General features: G+C 37.8%; 1 long non-coding RNA gene across 1 annotated transcript; it reads left to right on the top strand.

The window, feature by feature from the left end:
- Positions 1-437: 437 nt before the first annotated feature.
- Positions 438-5,182, top strand: LOC107312144. The gene is made up of 4 exons (XR_001554409.2): positions 438-517; positions 735-793; positions 2,694-2,779; positions 3,780-5,182. It is a non-coding gene; the product is annotated as an uncharacterized LOC107312144 (long non-coding RNA).
- Positions 5,183-19,585: the final 14,403 nt, after the last annotated feature.

Genomic DNA, 19,585 nt, shown 5'->3' with positions numbered 1-19,585 from the left:
CTTACCTGCAAGCATGATGATGAAGTGAAGCAGCTGACACCAGGCGTTCCAGGCAGTCATAAACACACTATCAAAAGGAAATATGCTTTCACCACTAATCTAAAGGCTCTCTTTTCAAGCCTTGCATCTCAAAGATCCTACATGGGACTGGATGCCAGAAGCCTAGCCTGAAAACCACCACAACCACTTGCTACGTTTTTCTACCAGCTTTTTCACACAATAGAAAACAATTAGTACTCTTTCATCTCCTCTGTAACTGTAGCAGCACAATCCTAAAGTCATTATAAGGGTGATTTGGGGGTGATTTTGATGCTTGCCTGAGAGAAAAGAGGTGGGACTGCAGATAAAGTACTTGAGGAATGTGCTTTGATAGCTTCTTATAGGCAAATAAAACAGCACAGCTGAGGAAATAAAGTGTAAAAACCACCGGATTAGAAACTGTTGTGTGTCTTTCCCTTTTGCTTTTCACCATCTGCTTGAAAGCCCCTGCAGAAGATGCCTCGGTTTCAAACAGCAGGTAACTTCTGCAGCAACCTTCTTATTCCACTAGAAGATTGTGTCTTTCCCCTCAGTAAATCTTTAAATATTTTTCCCCCCAAGTGTGTTTTGCATTAAAAAAAAAAATTAAACAACCAATTTTCACATTCTCAATATTACCTGAATCTTCAGGGAAGGAAAAAATTTTTTTGTTTTTTTTTTTTTTTTTTTTTAAGTGATTTTATCATTTTATGCAGTAGGTTCAAAGGCACAGCTCCAGATATCTGAGCTAAAGGGAGACTGAGTATCACGTCTGGTATGTCAGCAATATTTCTTCTTTATTTTGTGCGCTTTGCAGCAGATATAACAAAAAGGTAATGATGCATTTTGTTGATGCGGCTGATTAAAACTGTAAGTAAAAGGTACTATTTGTTGCCAATTGTAAATGTTGCTCTGAGTACACAGGCTCAAATCATGCAGGGAGTTCTTGGCATTTGTTTCTTGAGAAATACTTTTCAGATATTCTAATATGGGGTATATACAGAAACAGTTACAGTTCATTACATATCCCAATGGAAACAGTGACTAGATGAACCGTCTGCTTGCTAAATACCTGAAAAGAATTCCCTATTGGGAAAATTCACTGTGTTCTACTTTCCTGTAACATTCAAGAGAGAATTTATTGTATTTTATGTATGGTACAATGCTAGTGTGGGTGAAAGCATAAGAACAATATCTGCTGAGGCAGCAGGTCACAGATAACATCCATATAAATCCTCTAATGAGAGTACTTAAGGCCTAAGAGTATTTGATATAATTAACAAGTTAAAAGATTATTAGTAATGAATGCAATAATAAATAAGACCATTTTCAAAGAAGGTAACACACAACAGTCAGTGCTTGTAAAAATACATTAATCACATAGAGCTTAACTTGTTCTTTTGCTCATAGTAAATGGGTGAAGAGCAATCTCCAGTTGTAATGAGTGGAAAACACAGTTTTTCTAGTTTTTAAAAATACTGAATGCCACTGAGTAGAGATAGAATCAAATTTCATGTGAATCTAACACAGCAGCTCTTTTTCCTATACAGAAACAACTGGCATCCTGCTGACTCTCAGTGCTACTGAGCTGATAATGAAGCATTTGCCAGCTAGAAAGTTACACAAGTGTCAGCAGCTAATATCAGTCAGAGTTATTTCATATCTGTGGTTTGACAAAAGGGAAAAAAAAAAAAAAAAAAAAAAGCAGGTAGGTGGGGGCAAAGAGATATCATAGAATCATAGAATCACCAAGGTTGGAAAAGACTTAAGACATCATCCAGTCCAACCATTCACCTATTGCCAATAGTTGCCAATAGCTCCCACTAAACCATGTCCCTCAACACAACATCCAGTCGTTCCTTGAACACCCCCAGGGTCGGTGACTCCACCACCTCCCTGGGCAGTCCATTCCAGTGCCTGACCACCCTTTCTGAGAAGTAATATAATTTCTTGAATGGGGAAAATGTTCTTTCAAACCATATTGCTTTCCCCTACATCATCCTGCTCATTAACATCCCAGACAGCTTTACAAAAAATTCACTGCCACCTCTCTTTTGATCACTGATACTGATAGATTTTACCTCTCCTAGAAGAAACCACTGTGGTTTAGTTCTCAGTCTGCTCTGCACTCCATAAAGTGTTACGCTGAATATTCAATGCTTGTTCAAAACAGATCTTCTTAACGCTAAGATAGATTTGAGGAGTAAGGTAATATCCCTGGGTGTGTTTCAAGTCACAAAGTGAAAAACAGAAGCAGGGGATGAAGAAATTCCACCTGGCTGATCTACTCCTAGATGCTTGCTCAGGTGCACAGGTAAAGGACGATACAGAAGCTTGGCTAGGGTTGAAATCTCAGTGCAACATTTTTTATTTTTTTTTCCTGTCTATCCTTTGTTTATGCCTATCTAATTATTTATCTGAGTGCCTGTGTCCTATATTCACATTAACATCCCCCCCATCCTCCTTGTGTAATGTGTGCTTGTCCCCAGCACTGAGTTTCTTTTTTTTAGCACTTCAGTGTGCTATTAGAAGAATGTTGTACTGGTTTTTCAGCTTTTCTTTACATACTAAGATTGCTCAGACTTCAGTGATTCACTTGAAGGTGCAACACACATGAAAGAAAGAAACAATATTATTACCAGATTAATTTTTGCGTTTTTTCTTTACCTTAATAGGGAAAGAGCTGAGGAGGTATGAAGCCAGTTCCTAACCTGCCAGGCACCACAGCAGACTGTCGTAGCCAACTGAAGGCTGAATAATGGTAACTCAATATTAACCTGCTTCTACTACTTCCCTACTGTGTTCATATTCATCTTTTCTAGTATCTTTAAACAAACATCCTTATCCCCTCTCAGGGGTACTATTCTTACAAACACGTTAACGTACTGTGTAGGTAGAGGTCTTTGCCTCAAGGGAAGGCACATTCTTAGAGAGCAAAAGTAAAAGAAAAGCTTAAAACTCACTTTGAAGCAAGATAAATCAACTGACTTCATTCAGAAATTTGAGTTCGGGATCAGGTGGTTTTTTGTGTGTGTGATGTTACTATAGTCCATCACCTTACACTTTCTGTGATTTGGAACTCAGCTTAGAACTTGTCAGGACTATCTACATGTTCTTTCATACAAACACACTCCATAGAAGGAGACTGAGAGAATTTACGACTATCCCTTGCTTGCGCAGTTACGGCCAAATATTTTCCACTGCGTAGACCAACTCTTTCTGTAACACACAAGCCAGTTTCTCATGCACTATGCACACTGGCATGGAAATTAACAAGGTTCCCTTTAACATCACTTCCTTATAAAAGTTTGTTTTGCAACACAGGATGTCCCTTAAGGTTATGTTTGAGTTTCTTTAAGTTACGAGATTAGCCTTGTTTGTATTCTCTCACATACCAAGTAGTACAACAGTCAAACCATACAAAGAACTCGGTGAGAAGTTCATGCCACTAACTAGAGTTTAATTATTGTTTCTAGATACACTCATTCTCATTTTCCCATCCTTCTCCCTCATAATAAAAGGAATTGGGGATGATATATATTCTTACAGGTACCAACAAGGTTGTCTTCCCCATTACATTCTGTATGCTCATAATGTAAACATATATTAAAAAAAAAAAAAAACACAACAAACCATCTCAATAAAATCTAGGATTTTTCATCTGGGTTTTATAATAATGTTCTCATATTTAGTCTGCAGATGTACCCCATAATTCACATATGAACAACAGACTTCAAAACATGCAATCCTCTTCTTTACAGGAGAATAGCAAGCCTCAGGAAGCATCAAGAAAATTCATACAACAAGCAATAAGAAAGCCCTCAGATCCAGCCTGATAAGACATTTCTTGTTCCTACTCTCATACGTTTGCACTGTGACAGACTTCTCAGGAGGTGGTCCAGACCTTTAGGGCAACCAAAGAAGCTACAAATTTCCTGCTCCTTTTGTACTTATACCTGAAGCAAAATCTTCCACTTGAAAAACAGTTTTTTTCCATTTAGTGTTTCCAGGCTGCTGTCCAAGATTACTAAATTAGCATTGCTGTCTGCCATATGAATTAAGCTGTTGTATGATTATCTTCACTCATCTACATGCCAGGGTCACACTGAGCAATGTATATCTATATTGGAGCAAATTGGGATCTTTTTAAAAAGGCTGTGTTTCCTTGTTACCACAAACCTACTACTTGTCATCAGTTCATCTCACATACGTCACCAGAAGCAGAAAAGGAGCAATGCTTGAAGGCAGAAGCAGACATAACTGTCATGCCTGGGAGGTTGATCTTTCTTTCTGTTGCTGACAAAACCTCTTTTCTCCTCCTGCTTATGACAAAAAATGAACTCGGCAGACAAGACAAAAACATCCCTTCGGAAGCAGCTATTATGACTTGATTATGCTAGGTCTCTAGGGTTATTAATACTTGCTGGCTGTACTTGCCATTAGCTTCCATCAAGATTTAACAATGCTTTTTGAAACAGAACTGCAAACACTTCTCACATCCAAATTAACACCTGATTATATTCAGTCTGTTGAGGATGGAATGAATAAAGAAAGCTCACTCTTTCAATTCCTCTTTCAAGTTCAGGACTAATAAACGTGGTTTTATAAACAATAACTGTGATACAGTCAATATTCAAGGTTGTGGTGCCTCCTAGGATTGTGCATTTATTTATTATCTGCAGTAGTTCTATCAAGTTGCTTACCTTACAAGTTCTTCAATTTCATCCTAGATGTCAATTTAACCAGAATTTGACACTGAATTAAAATCTTACCTTACATTTAGGGAAGCCACTATGTAGTGGACAGTACATTAAACTACTCCAAACTAGCCTTTTGCAGTGCTCCTACAATGAACATTGAAAGAGCCTTTGTGCCAAACACCTGCCGCAGATCATCAGCAAGATATATTTTTTTGAAGATTCAAACTGCTTTTATAAAACATCTATTTCATCCTACGGTGGATATATAAATGTAGGTGAGATGAAGCGCCTTTTGGAGATGCCTATTACTGCTCTTGACTACATAAAGAGACTAAGGTGACTCACTTAATTTCAGAAACCTTTTCCAATTATGTACTGCCTGATCTTCTACTAACACAAAATGGTCTACTATGTTTAATCTGTGTTGGTGGGTTGATCAAAGACTAAAAAAGGAGAAGTACTGATTTTCGTGTTCTCTACATAGCATATACATTTATGTAACTACAGTCAGTAAACACAACCGTTTATGACAAGTATAGTGTAACAAGTTCCTTGGATAAATGAAACTATGTGTAATGCTCACATTTCCGTACCAAAACTATCAAAGAAGATGGTTCAGCTTCTTTGTAATATGAATTAGCAAGTATGTGGAAAAAGAAATACACATCAAAATGCAGCCACAGAAATATCTACCAGTGAATGGTACTGAGCTAAAACAGTTACTGCTTTTTAACTGAAAGGTGCAAGAGCTACAAATAATTTTATAGGTAAATATTTTTTGGCAGTGTTTTATGATTTGCTGTCTTCTGTTCAATCAGAATCTCCCTTGTTCTGCTATTTCATGTGGACATTTCACATGGCTCCTTCTCTCTTCCTTCCCCTCTAACTTTGGAAAAAGCCTGGTTCTCAGAGATCTGTATCCTCTGTCTGATCTGTAATCTCCAAAGATTGTTCTCTAGCTGCTGTCAGATACTACCTCTCTGACATAACACATAACACCTTACAGCGTCTGTAAAGAGACTGCCACTGAAGTTATCCAAAGTTAATCTATAGGTAGATTCGTTAAGGTCTGTTGTCTAGGAACAGACATGGCAAAAAGTGCTGACCAACCAGGAAAGTCTGCTTTCTCTGCCAGTGGTTGATTAGAGGAGCAGCAGGTCTCTGGTAGACACATTTAAACAGACTGATTATTAATTTTTAAATGTTGTGTATATCCATCTTGAGCTGAAACCCCTGACTTAAGGCTGAGTGTCTCCTTACATATCTTCAGTTTTCATTCTAAATGCATCTGTTGCTGGCCAGAAATCACTTTTGTTTGCTTGCTTGTTTGTTCACCTTTACCCATTGTTATAGCTGTGACTAAGACACCTCACGCCCTCAACTCCAAAACTATACCACCACTGTATTCTGTCTTGAAAACTGAAAAGTATGATCTAAATTGTACTTCATATCTCTGGAAGCAAGTAACATGTACTGGAGCTAACCAAAGGATGCCACAAGTATCAGCAGGAATGAAAGTAGTGCTGTACTTGGGAGATAGGGAGGAAACAAAGAAAATTATTACAAATATGGAAAAGCAATCAAAAAATATCTCCTATTAACAATTCCTGATTTCTCCTGGCTGTACCTTTAGAACAACCTCTGTTGTAGACTGTTGCTCATGTATTTTTAGTATAAGCATAATCGAGGAATCAAGAGTTCATATTCATTCTCTTCTGAAATATAAAAAGTTGAGTCCCAACAAGATGTACAACTTCTCACAATTCATTATATAAGTAAAAGAGATGGTCAAAAGTACATCTACCAGAAAAGAAAATACTCATTTATTAAAAAAGGCAATATTGATGAAGAACTGACATTACAGAACAGACCTCTGATATTAGCAATATCAGCTTGTGTAATTGAAAGGTGAGTGGTTTTACATTTATTACATTTTCTATTTAATTCATATATGCTGCAATTCTTTGAAGAAAATGACTTGCGAAATTCTATATTTATGGTCCAAAAATCTGTCACTTTTTTCCCTAAACATCTACTGTTGAACACTGTATAACAACAATAGTTTTTCCTCCTGACATGCTGCATTCAGGGAATAATCTCAGCTCACAATCTTACCAGAAGCAACAGTCACATCCTGTTTAGTTTTCAAAGTTTTGCACAGAAGCTGATGAACTGCACATGGGACTTCATAAAACAAACTTCCCAGAATGTATGTATTGCCATGTTATCCAGATATTCTGCAGTTCAGCAGCTGTACTATGTACTGCTTATTCACAAGTTCTTGCTCCTGTAAATGTAGTAGATTTAGCATTTCTACATTACTTCAAGCTACTACATGAGCTACATTAACAGAGCAGCATAGGAATATTGCATAGCCAGCCTTTTCTGCTGGGGCAGATTATACACAAGATGCCCATGAAAGAAACAGGCAAACATTTATATATGTTTTTATAAAAGTACAGTAACAAGGTAAGGCTGTGCTCTTGTTCAGTAGGGATTAAAATTACTAGCGAAAGCAAAGAACAGCCTATGATGCTTCAGAAATAACTTGTATTATCATCTCTTATCTATTCATCCATGTAGTCCTATTGCACATAATGTCGTTATACAGTAATGCCCCAGCAGCCAAACCATGTGGTGAAAATAAGTCTCAGCATTTTTCAGAATTATATACTTTCTTTAACAGACAGGTCTCCATTTTTCTATAGCTTTCTTTTATCTTTGGGTCTGTAGCCAGTGAGCAGCACAAAAATAATCTTTTTCAAGCTGCAATTTAAAATAAAAACCTATAACCCAGATTTCAAAGATTTTCTCTGAATAAACAGACAAGTAAACTGTTCTGCAAGTTCTCTTCAGAGTCATCAGCTGCAGAAATGGAAGGCATTCCCCTGATCCTTCACCTCATCCCATTCCTCCACCCCTCTCAATATCAAAAAGAATTCCTGTGGGTGGTAATGCTACAAACACAACACCCTTTCTGCCTGCCAAGACAATGTGTAAGAACATAAAAGCAGTGGGGAGTCTTTTAGGGATTTGTTACTTCTCACAAAGATATCTCCATCAATATTACAGAAGAAAGATGTCTGACATCTACAGACACAAATGCCCAAGGAGAGCAGCCATGTCTCCACTGAAATATCCATCATGCAGAGAGTATATAACCAGCTAGATTATGTACCTTCTTACCCTGTGTCAATGGTACTTAACTGGTCTTAATTGGACAGGTGAGGCTGACACTCATTTCTGTGTACACGTGAGTGCATCAGGAAAACATGTATGCTAATACAGCAAGAATTGCTGTCCACTTGTTATACATGTCCTGCCAAGTAAACATTCATTTCACTGTATAATATAGTCCTTTTCCAGCAGCCACTTCTCTCTATCTTCCCTAGATGTTGACGGTCAACATCAAAATTAGCAGTTCTAAAAAAAATGAATCTCATATTTAATATTAAGTAGGCTGTAGTTTATATCAGCCACTTATGTGTCAGGGCTGAGAGTTTACCTTGTTTAGGACGCAAGCGCTGTACTGGGAGCTTCCTGTTCTAAGAGCAGTGACTGCCCACACCCACCCTCTCTGCAAGGGCAATAAAAAGCCAGTACAAGAAGTTTTTACATGGTGAATTGCTGTTGCTGGAAGGCATATCCAGCATTTATACTCTAGCAAACTAAGGGATGAGAACGTTCAGGTCAAGGGAGCTTTTCTCTACTGAACACATCATGGAAAACAGTATAGATAAACAATACTACAAATACTGCCACATACATACTACAGTCCAGCTACCCATCTTCCCTGAAAATAAAGTGTTTGGGAGAACCTCCTTCAGCAGATGTTTTGTTATTCAAGCAGGTCTGACTAATTCCAGTAAGAATTAAGTTTTGTTCACATTTCATTGAAGCACCATCTCTTTTTCCTTACTGCTAAAATAAGCTCCCATTAACTGCATCTTCTTTTCCAATTTTGTTGCTCTTTTTATTTGGCTAACAATTGTCTAATGTGCTGAATGGCTTTTTCTCTGTCTCTCTGTACTGACGTGTTTCAGCACTGTACATTGTGTCAAACACTATGTTATGTTTGCCCCCATTTCTTCTGTTGACAGCCATGTAACAGACTCCTGCCTTCTTCTGTTCTGTCCCACACTCATTCTTCCTCTTTCTTCTTCTCTTTTACACTTGAAATGTGGACTCTGTGGATTAATGTCATTCTGCTTTCAAAAGGGACTAATCCCTCCACACTAGTCAATGCATTATTAAACACAACAGTGTTTGCAGGTATTTTTTCTTGTTTACTACCTATTCACCACCCCTCTGCAGCTCTTGTACAAACAATGCATGCAGACAAATTTCCACCTAGACCCATAGGTACAGTCTTTCATACAGGAAATTGTAAAGTGTTGCTACCACAGCGTAGAATTTTATGGGGTTTAAAACAGACCAACACTCTGTAAATCCTTCCCAACACGGAAACATCCAAATTAAGCAGCTGAACACTTACTGCATGGAAAAACAAACAAACAAACAAACAAACAAACAAACAATATAGAAAATCATATGTAGCAATTTTGGAAACCATCATTGATTTGCAAGGTGTTACATGGCAAGCTTTGCAGAAAAGGATCTGGTGGTCATGGTGGACTCCAAGCTGCATTTGAGCCAGAGATGGGCCCTTAAAAAGGCTAATGGTATTCTTAGCTACATACAAAGTATTGCCAGCAGGTGAAGAGAGATGATCCTTCCCTTAAACTCAGCATTGGTGAGACCACATTGAAATTCTGAGATTCTGTGATATTCCTGTCTTTCTCTCAACCTACAAGCTTCTTTTTTACATTGTAGTTTTTCCTTCTGTTTTCTGGGGAGGTGGAGTGAGAGAGCAGCATGGCAGCACCCATCATTGTGCTTAGAACACCATTTCCATAACAATCTTTTACAGATGTTTTTAATTACACGCAGAATTGTCACCTTTAATAAGTCTGCTGGTAGCACTTCAGATTCTCAGATTCACCTGTGCATTATGTGTGATGTGAGAAGTTTCTGCAGGCCGGTAATGCAGCTGCTGCAGAAACTGTAGTCCAGCCAATATAAAATATTTCTCCTGAATCTTGGCATAAATAATGAAGGTAACAGCAGTACCCAGTTATTCACTAAATGTTTGAAACGCTGGCACTTAGAAATCCCAGAGGCCTCTCTGCCTTGCAGAAAGTGTTCCAAAGGAATGCTCCATCACGTTGTGGCATAAGAAAAATGCATGGTAAAACTGACAATATGATCCTTTACTCTCTGCATAAGGTTGTATTACCTGGTTAGAAATGGGATATGCCCCACGAGATGAAGGTAGGCATTACAACTCCAATAATTACTTTTGTTCATATTTGGAAGAAAAAAAAAACCAACCAAACAAACAAAAAAAAACTCTAGTTAAAAAGTCAATATTCTTCAGATCTAGGCCATAGGAAAGCCTATGAGTGTTAATATATTTCAAACAGGAATGTCCCAGTATGTCATGACAGTACATACATGCATATACACATCTACGTATGTATATAGCTATATGTACACACACACTTCTCTCTGTGTCCTGTAGTTATTCAGCAAATTGGGTGGAAGTGTCTTGATGTATATCTGAAGAGTCGTTGTTCAGGTATGGGCAGCAGGGGATTCCATGAGGAGGGACTGGTCCTTCCCTGTGCTAGACAGCTAGTTCCATGATCATCATGTATGTATCTTAACCCATGAGCTTTATTGCCTGATTTCTATGATTCCATGATTTCCCCTCAGCCTCATCCAGTTAATGAGAGGAAATGAGAGAGCAACTGAGTGTCTGCAATCAGCTACAGCTACAGCTACAGTCAACCCATTCTACCGTGTGACCACTGAAAAGTAAGTACAGGGCAAACTTTGTTGTTTTTTCTTGTTTTTAGCTTTCTGTTTCTAACTTGACTGCACAGAGCTTGCTATGCAGGCAAACTAGCAGAAACAGCAGAATTCAGAAGCTACTCTCTCATACTGACAAGGAAAGAGTACGTGGGTATGTTCAAACTGAAATACAAGTGATTACAATGTCTTGCTGCATGTTTGGATTGCACCATTAGACTTTGCGTAGCACTGGGTGACACTACAAAATATGCAGTAATTTGTAACTTCTCCTGAGCAGGACAGTAATACTCACTTTATCTTGATGGTGTCCAAAAACATTTCTTGGTTCCCACCCCTTCTCCTACACTCTCATTCCTTTATGTTTTCTCTGGCCACTTTCCCATGAAATAAAATGTGTGGATATCCAAAACTGTTGTAACAAAATGAAAAGTTAAACTTTCTTTCTGCACAAGAAGATATTCTCCTAATGCCAAGGGAAAAAATATAGGCAATTACGTAATGTAGCAAAAGCAAAAGGAGAATTTCATGACTAGCCAGGGCAGACTCGTGTGGATAGATGTATTTTGCCATATTCTCCTTAAAAATAAAAATAATCAAAAATGACAGCTGATCATCAAGCAGAATGAAAGGATAAAAGCAGTCAGAAGGAATTCTCACTAAAAAATCAACACTATTTATAAAGAGCAAAATAATTATTGACACTTTTTTTTCTTCAAAAACAAGAGTAGAAGAGCTCTTGTGCATATATTCCATAAAACTGGGCTTCCTTCAAGGCTTCCAAGACTCCTGCCCACTTAAGCATCTATAGTCAACTCTCATGTTAATAAAGCCTAAATTAAGAATTCTTATTTCCCGAAAAACACTGCAGGAAAAAAAAAATGTAAATAACACCTTTTGTCCTCAAAGTTTTTTGTTACAGGAGAATACCAAGTGCACGGATTTTCACACACATAGACATTTCTGAAAGAATCAATAAACTAAGTCAATAGTTCTTCTTTTCTGACTTTGCAATTGAAGTTCCCATTTCTACCATTTTATTTTGATAGTTAAATAATGCTTACCCAAATGTTATTTCATTTTCCTGTGCCGTACATGCAGCAAATGAGATAAGAATAATTTAACTCCATCCATTTTTAAACATTTTAATTACTACAGTTTCAGATAGAGTATGACATATTTAGGAAATATAATTGTTTCAGCTTTGCATTTGCCATTAATCACTGCACCCTGAATCTAGTAATTACAACATACAAGTTACCTCTGAGATTAGCTTACAGATAATGCCATTGTAACAAAACTGCATGTTATCTTTTTTCTCAATTTACTATTCTTATACACATCACTGCCAGATTCTTCATAATTTCTCAAAAAAAATGTGAAAAGCTGAAAATCCTATTGTTCTTTCATTATGCAATTGTTCCATGAATAGCACTCAGGGTATACCTGCATTGTATTTCTCTCTCTCTCTTTTTTTAATCTCTTTCATAGAAGTGTTAATTAGAACTCCTGAAGACGTCCACTTTGCTATATCTGCAACCAGGCACTTTCTTCATGTCTTCAGTGCTCGTAACTAATGAAGATTTTTGCTGTTCATGACAGAGGACTCTTCAAACTGAGAGTTATTAACAGCAGTGTGTTCAGGGAGACTGATCTTGGAAATCAAATACTTTGTTCTGCAGTATTAAAAGCCAATGTTTAATTATAACAGGGAAAAGAAAAGAGAGAGGGAAAAATACTTGGTTTATATTACACGTTTCAGATTTATATTTTTTTTAAATCATATTTTTTTCCTCCATGTCTCATATGGATTCTCACTGGAATCCATCCATCATATTAATGACTTTGCACTCAAGTTTTAGTCACTCTTTCCCTGATTGCATATTGCTTACATTTTGGCACCTACTCAGACTGAACTTTACTGCATACCAATAAATTTCCCAAATTTAGAAACAGGCATACAGAAAGGTCAAACTGCAATCCAGTGCTAATCCTACTGACAATATATACATGAATGCAGCAAGATTGGTTTCATGCCGGATTTTCCATAACCTTCAAAGCTATCTTAGTAAGCCAGAGTCACATGTCCCTTCACACACTAAACCCTAATTCATATTTTCTACTGTGCACAGCATGATAACCCATTCATTCTCTACCAAAATCCTCACCCTCCAAACATTGTGAAATAATCCTTGCATTTTTTTAGGGCAGTATCCCTCTCATGACTGTCTAGGGACTACAAGGAGCTCGGACTCTCATGAATGGAGGCCCAGCAGCATGCACTCATAGTAACCTGCGTTCACTTCAGAGATGACTCAGATGTGCTTTTGCCAAACACTTGTTCTCTTCTACTTACCAAATAACACAACCAATCTTTTCCAAAAGAAATTCTGATCTTTCCTTCTTCAAGTAACTGAATTTTATGTCAAGATACTACTGTTCATCACATCATCACATGCAGATTATCCATTTCTGAGCAGATGGCCAGGGCTCTAGAGACAGCAGTCACAGTTGCAACATGGAACAACAAAGCAAAGGCCCCAAACCATTAAAATCCTAAAATAATTTTCTTGTTACAAGGGATCTCAAATTAGTTTTCTATGAGAGTCATAAATGTTGATAGAAGACAGCAATGACCAAGTACGCCAAAAAGAAATTCTGCCTAATAAAACATATCATGGGGCACTACTGCTTAAATACAGTGAGTGCTCAGGTACTGTGTGTTTCGCCTGCATAGGAACATTGGAACCACTCTGGCTGCTGCCTGCTCATCCATCAGCTTACTTACAACCTGAAGCTGACTTCTCTTTTTAATAGCAGCAAAACAGCTGTAGAACACAGCGTAACTTAACCAAGGTTCATGATGGTTTTCATTCACAGCATACTGGGAGGGCAGTATACTGCGCACTTGGCAGAATTACCAGAAGAGGTGTAGGGTTATAGCACTTAGAACAAAAAAATATATATACAGTTAAAAAATAGCAGTTTTCAGCGCTTCCACAGAGATTCCCAACGTGATTCTACAAGTCTCGATGGAAAAAAAAAAAAATCATCTTTTTTAATATAGAAAGGTGGTCCTACAGAAGTCTGCAGGGTCTTTGTACCCACAGAATGTATTTAGCAGTAGGAACTAAAAGGCCAATTATTAACACCTGCAGGAAGCATAAGTAACGGTTCCATAAACTTAAAAGGTATGCTGGGCTTTTTTATTACCATGTGAATCTTCAGCACAGAACTTCCTTCATCTGAGCATATCTTAAATCCTGTTTGTTGAACACTGCTAGAAATGATACAATATTCCTTTTCTTTTTTTTTAAAAAAAAAAAAAAAAGGGAAAAAGGAATGTACTGAAGAAGAACAAAGAGTGCCATCTACTGTTGAATGTTCATTTAATTTCCTTACCTTCCACCTTGAACTAAAGTAAGTAGGTAATGCATAGCCTCACAATTAGCTGTATTGCCCCATTTTTATTGCATATGTAATTTGCTGACAACACCCTTTAATCTTGTTCTGGAATTCTCCGGGGAACTGGTTAATGGTACACACTGCGCCTTTAGCAACTTCAGTTCAAATTTCAGTCAGCAAATTTCTTCCAGCTCTCAACAAGCAAAAGCAAAGAGCTGCAAGACTACCAAGAGAATTCACTATGCAAGTATTACTAGGCAAATATCACTATCATCTCTTCTTCCTGTTTATATATCCTTCCCCAGGAATCTGCAACTGGAAGCTGATGAGCACATTCTAATATTTTATCTGTTCAATAAAAGTGCATGAAAAAACTGCTTTCATATAACAACTTTAGCTTGATAACAGCACTAAAAACAAACAAACAAAAAACAAACAAAAAACAAGAACACAAGCCCTAAAAATAGCCCTGATATCTGTAGAAACAAAGAAACAATTAGTGGTTAACAGATGGCAGAGTGCAGTACTCTGATTTTTCCTGAGTGTGGTACACATATCAAATAAAGTAAGCTATCAGTTACACAGACAAGTATTTGATTCCCTCAACTTAAACAAAAATAAACTAAAAAAAATATGGCTCTGAATGTGTCTGAAGAAGAAAGTTCCCTCAAATTTCTTTAAATACCAAGTATTAGGCCTTCTTTCTCAGCCCACCTTATGGGATCTTTATTTTCTAGCCAGTAAAGACTAACTTCTGAGTCCTTACAAAATACAAACTTGTACCTGTACATTCTACAGCTTCAACACCGTATTAGCCTTATTGGTGCAAGTGTTTTGATAACAATCTTAACATCTTTGGTTCAGGAGAACTAAACCAAAACCAGCTACCTAAGGGTTACCACCTCAGTGCCATGAGAGATGATTGCTCTGGTGAACTCAGCCATGTAAAGGACTAAACATTTAGCTAGGGGGCTGAATAACCTGACAGCAGTCTGCCAAGGTCACATGGAAGCTAATCTCTGCAAAGTCCCATCTTACAGAATCAATGCTGCACCAAGCTAGGAAAATAAATAAATAAATAAATAAATAAATAAATAAATAAATAAATGTACTGAAGGCAACATATTTGAAAAACAGGAACAGAAACAAAGCCCCTGGTAAAGCCAGGCAAATCCATCCTTGTCACAGGAAGTCAAAGACTTTTGTCTGGGAGAATGAAAACTAGACTACTTCAGTATTCAACCTGCAGCGCTTGGGGCCTGGAAAGGAGCAGAGGGAGAAATTCAACACCTTTGGATGGAACTCATGGAAGGTAGCTCACCTAGTGCTAGTGGTGAAAGCCAGGTCTGCATCTTTCCCCTAGCAACAGCAAATGAGCAGCCATGTGAGCAAATGTGTCTATACAGCTACAGCAGTTTGACTTAAAGGCAAGGGGGAAAGGAAGACAGACTAGATATTTTCATAGACTCATATATTTCACTTTTTTTTTATTTGGACAACCATGAATAAGTTTCTCTCCCTACCCTTGAATTACTTTGTGTTACCCATACTCATGTAAGTGCAACATCCAGTAATGCATTAGTGAAGTGTATCCTGAAACCACACAGAGGCAGTGCTATTAAGAAATGTAAAATTTAACTTTGCTCCAGATAAAACAGAATGAAAACATGCTGCAATGAAGACTGCAAAATATAAACATTGCAGGTTTTCTTGCAGATACTGAAGGGGGTGGTGAGGTCAAGTACACAGCTAAGTATTATCCTTTAACTGATAATGCAGGCTCAGGGATAGATGTTCAGTGGTGCTCCAGTAGTTATCACATCTTGTCATTGTCTTTCCTCTGCTGCATTTTTTCTTTCCTACTTTTCATTTTCCAGGACGCCACCACACAATCATAGAATCATAAAATCATATAATGGCCTGTGTTGGAAAGGACCATAATGATCATCTAGTTTCAACCCCCCTGCTATGTGCAGGGTCACCATCAAAAGGCACTGCATGGGAGGTTATCATATAAACAGGGAATGGGAAGGACTGGACACTGGAAGTGGAAATGAGAGAAGTGAGCCAGTGGAATGGATCTCCAGCTGTGAAATACTTTTCTAGGACAGAGGAGTGGGATATAATTCCTGAGCAGATACATATTTCTTCCTCCATTTCAACAGAACAAGAGTTGATATTTGGCCACAGAAAGATCCAGTAAGGTATAGAAACATGAAGGACTTGGGGTTCCACAGTCTTGCTTAATTCTGTGTGAAGGTAATACTGTAAATAACTCTGAAAAGCATTTCCTTCAGTATGAAGGACATGAAGGTGATTAGGAGTTTTAAGTATAGGTTTTCAAAGCAGAAATCACACTAAGTTAGATGAACTAATTTAGCAACAGTGTAATATTATCTTTGTTTTTTCTCTTACCTCTGAACAAACTTTGCTGTCTCAAATTCTCCTTGTGTGTCTTGGGCTTTAGACTCCTAATCATACCAGAGATATCCACTGACTTGGTCCAGGAAGCCAACATCTTCCTTCTGACTGGGGAGCCCCAAAATAGAGACAGTAGGCTGCAGTTTGATAAAGTCAGACTTTATTTTTCAAAAAGATGCAACTGCACCATAGCCTCTAGTTCAGGATGTATGTATCAGCACAACTGGTTTATTTTCATAGCTCAAACTCTTAACAATTTCAGTGAAATTCCTGACACATAAATGTCTTGCAAAACTCATGTTCAGAACAGTGTCTAAAATCTTTGCCACTATCTTACCAACACTGGACTTTCAAGGACATAATTGGTGTGCTATCATGGGAGATAACCTTGAATCAATATATATATAATATTACATTGCCTGTGAAGAGTCAACAAGTCAAAGCATCAATACCACAACAACTCCTCTAGCCAGTGATGAAAAGATCAGTTAAGCAAAGAAACACATCTCTGTAGCTGTGGAGGAATAGCATTGTAGAATGAACCATGAATCTGTAAAACCTCAAGTTGCAATAAAAAAATTAAAGGAGGATTTACCTGACCTCTGCTCAGCCCTCCTGATACAAAATGCAGTGGAGCTCCCACACATGCAATACATGATTTCTTTCAGCTTACATGCTTTTAGCACACAGAAAGTAAGAGCGGGCCAATAGGTACAAACATGGTATTGATGTGTGATAAATGCACAAATATTCATAGTTCTACAATTATTGCCAAATTTACAAGTGTCCTGTATAAGTATTTATAATGTGTGTTAATTGATTTATATATCCTGAGTTCAAAACATAACTAATTTGAACAATTGGCCTGAGCCACTTGGTCCAACAGCACCATCAGAATTACGAACTGCTGAGGATAGGCAACAAATACCAGAAAGTGATAACCATGCATAGCTCCAGGATCAAAAGTTGAAGATATCAACTTTGTAGCTCTGCCTGTCTTCTCTGTTGCTGAATACTACCAAGTTTTTCTACTCTCCTCTCCTGATTCTTTAAAGAAAAATGATGACCATGAAGAAGCACAAGCTGTGAAGTAGATTTTATAGAGAGTGCTCAGTTCCTTAGACAAAGAGGATGAGATCCCTCAGAACAAGTATATGTCTGAAGAAACGTCTCTCAGTTGAAGATCCTGTTCCTTCTGCTCCATCCTCTCTATAGGCAAAAGAGGCCAGGATGTGCTGAACACTCACGACCTTAAGCAAAAAAAACAGTGTTAACATTAAGCTCCAGAAATCCAGACAAAATCACAATAGTTGCCCTACACATACTAAATCTCTCTATGCCTTCTTGCCCTTTTATAACAATAGCTTCACTGTAACTTGAATGCAGTGAATTATGTGCTGTGCACGCTGTAGTCATACATCAAAGGAAATAAAAAAGAATTTAATTTTCAGCCCATCCTGTGGAATGACACAATGTGGTGCAAGCAAAAAACAAAAAACAAACAAAACAAAACAAAAAAACATGCGATCAATGGAGCAATTCTGAGAGAAGAAAGCTTCAGAGGAAGTCACAGTGAATTCTGAGTGAATTCTGAATTAAGAGCAGGATCTAATATTGTCAGGCCTGTTGTTTCTTTTTTGCTTGCAATAAGTTTGGCCTCTTCTACTCTCGACAAAGACCCAAAAGAAGTAAAATCTGGTTATTTTTCCAGAACATAGCAGAGCTTAGAAAGAATCCTTAGGAGATCTTTTGTGGGATTAGCAGAATAATTTAATAGGCAGTCATGTTGGTAGGTAGAGAACAAAAATATATTTGCATTTCAGACTGTCGGTAAGGTTTGGGAATAGTGGAGGAAGAAAAGTTGAAGCCTGAAGCTATTCTGTCCTGAGAAAAAAAAATCCCTGACAGAAAGTAGATGAAAGAGATGTAAGACTCTTAAAACAAAACATAAACATACAAAACATCAATTTAACTTTCAGGCTAATACAATATTGCTTAGTGTACACAACTAAGCAGCTAAGCAGTTGATTTATTTTTTTTTCTCATTTAAAATACAGAACCATGCAACCAGAATAATTCAGGTTGGGAGGGACCTTAGAAGTTCATTCCAAGGTCTACTAGGAGGCATGGTCAGGTTGCTCAAGGTTTTATCCTGCTGGATTCTGAAAAATCACAAAGAATAGACACCCTACAACTACTCTGGACAACCTATGCCATTGCTTGATTGCCTCCATGGAGAAAAGGTTTCTTCTTACATCCAGCCAAACTTCTAGTTTCATTTTTTGCCTACTGTATCTCATCTTCCTACCAACACACTAAGGGAGCCTGAATTCACCTCTTTTAGTAATTCCCTCATAGGTAGGCTGTTATTAGGTATCTTCTCTAGGCCAAAATAGTCTACTTCTCTCAGTCTCCCACCAAGGACAAATGCTACAACTCCCAGAACATTTTGACTGCTCTCGATTGCACTACTGCACTACTTCTAGTTTATCATTATCTTCCTGGTATATGCAGTACCTAAAGCTAGAGGCAGAAGTTGCCTAATGAATGCTGAATCCCTTACTCTCCTTGGCATACTGTTAATACAGCCCAGGAGACTTTTAGCAAAGCAGTCTGTCCTTCCCTTGGGAAAAGCATGGAGCAAAGTTTTTTCTCTACAGGAGAAGTGAGCAGTGGGTGAACCAAGCACGAGACATTCACCATCACATCTTCCACACTCTGCTGCAGTCAAACTCTGTTACTATCCCTCCACGTGACAAACCAAAGAGGGATGAAAAATAACTGGAAGACCTAACAGAAACATGACAACGGGTCTGCACAGTGCAGTCAACAACTCTGATGTTCTTGAAAGCAGCATATAGTAACAGTTACTGACTGTGTATTTGGAGATCTCTCCTTGGAGATCAGATTCAGTGATGCACAGAGAAAAACATGCACTTCAACTCCAGCAAGACCCCAAGAGACCAGATGGCCATTGACTGATTTGGATGCTATGGAAAATAATAGTAGAATAATTTCAGACTGTGTTCAGTTCTCCTAATGTGTAACTTCTGATCAGGCCATCTAAGTATGTACACTGACTTACCTCATCATACTAAGACACTTATAATCTATTTCTATTTTCCATTTTGTATTCTTTTAATGATAATTAAAGACAAGAAAGTTCCTAA

This window comes from Coturnix japonica, chromosome 3, assembly GCF_001577835.2.
Source record: "Coturnix japonica isolate 7356 chromosome 3, Coturnix japonica 2.1, whole genome shotgun sequence".
NCBI lineage: Eukaryota > Metazoa > Chordata > Aves > Galliformes > Phasianidae > Coturnix > Coturnix japonica.
This window is presented reverse-complemented; position numbering and strand designations above follow the sequence as displayed.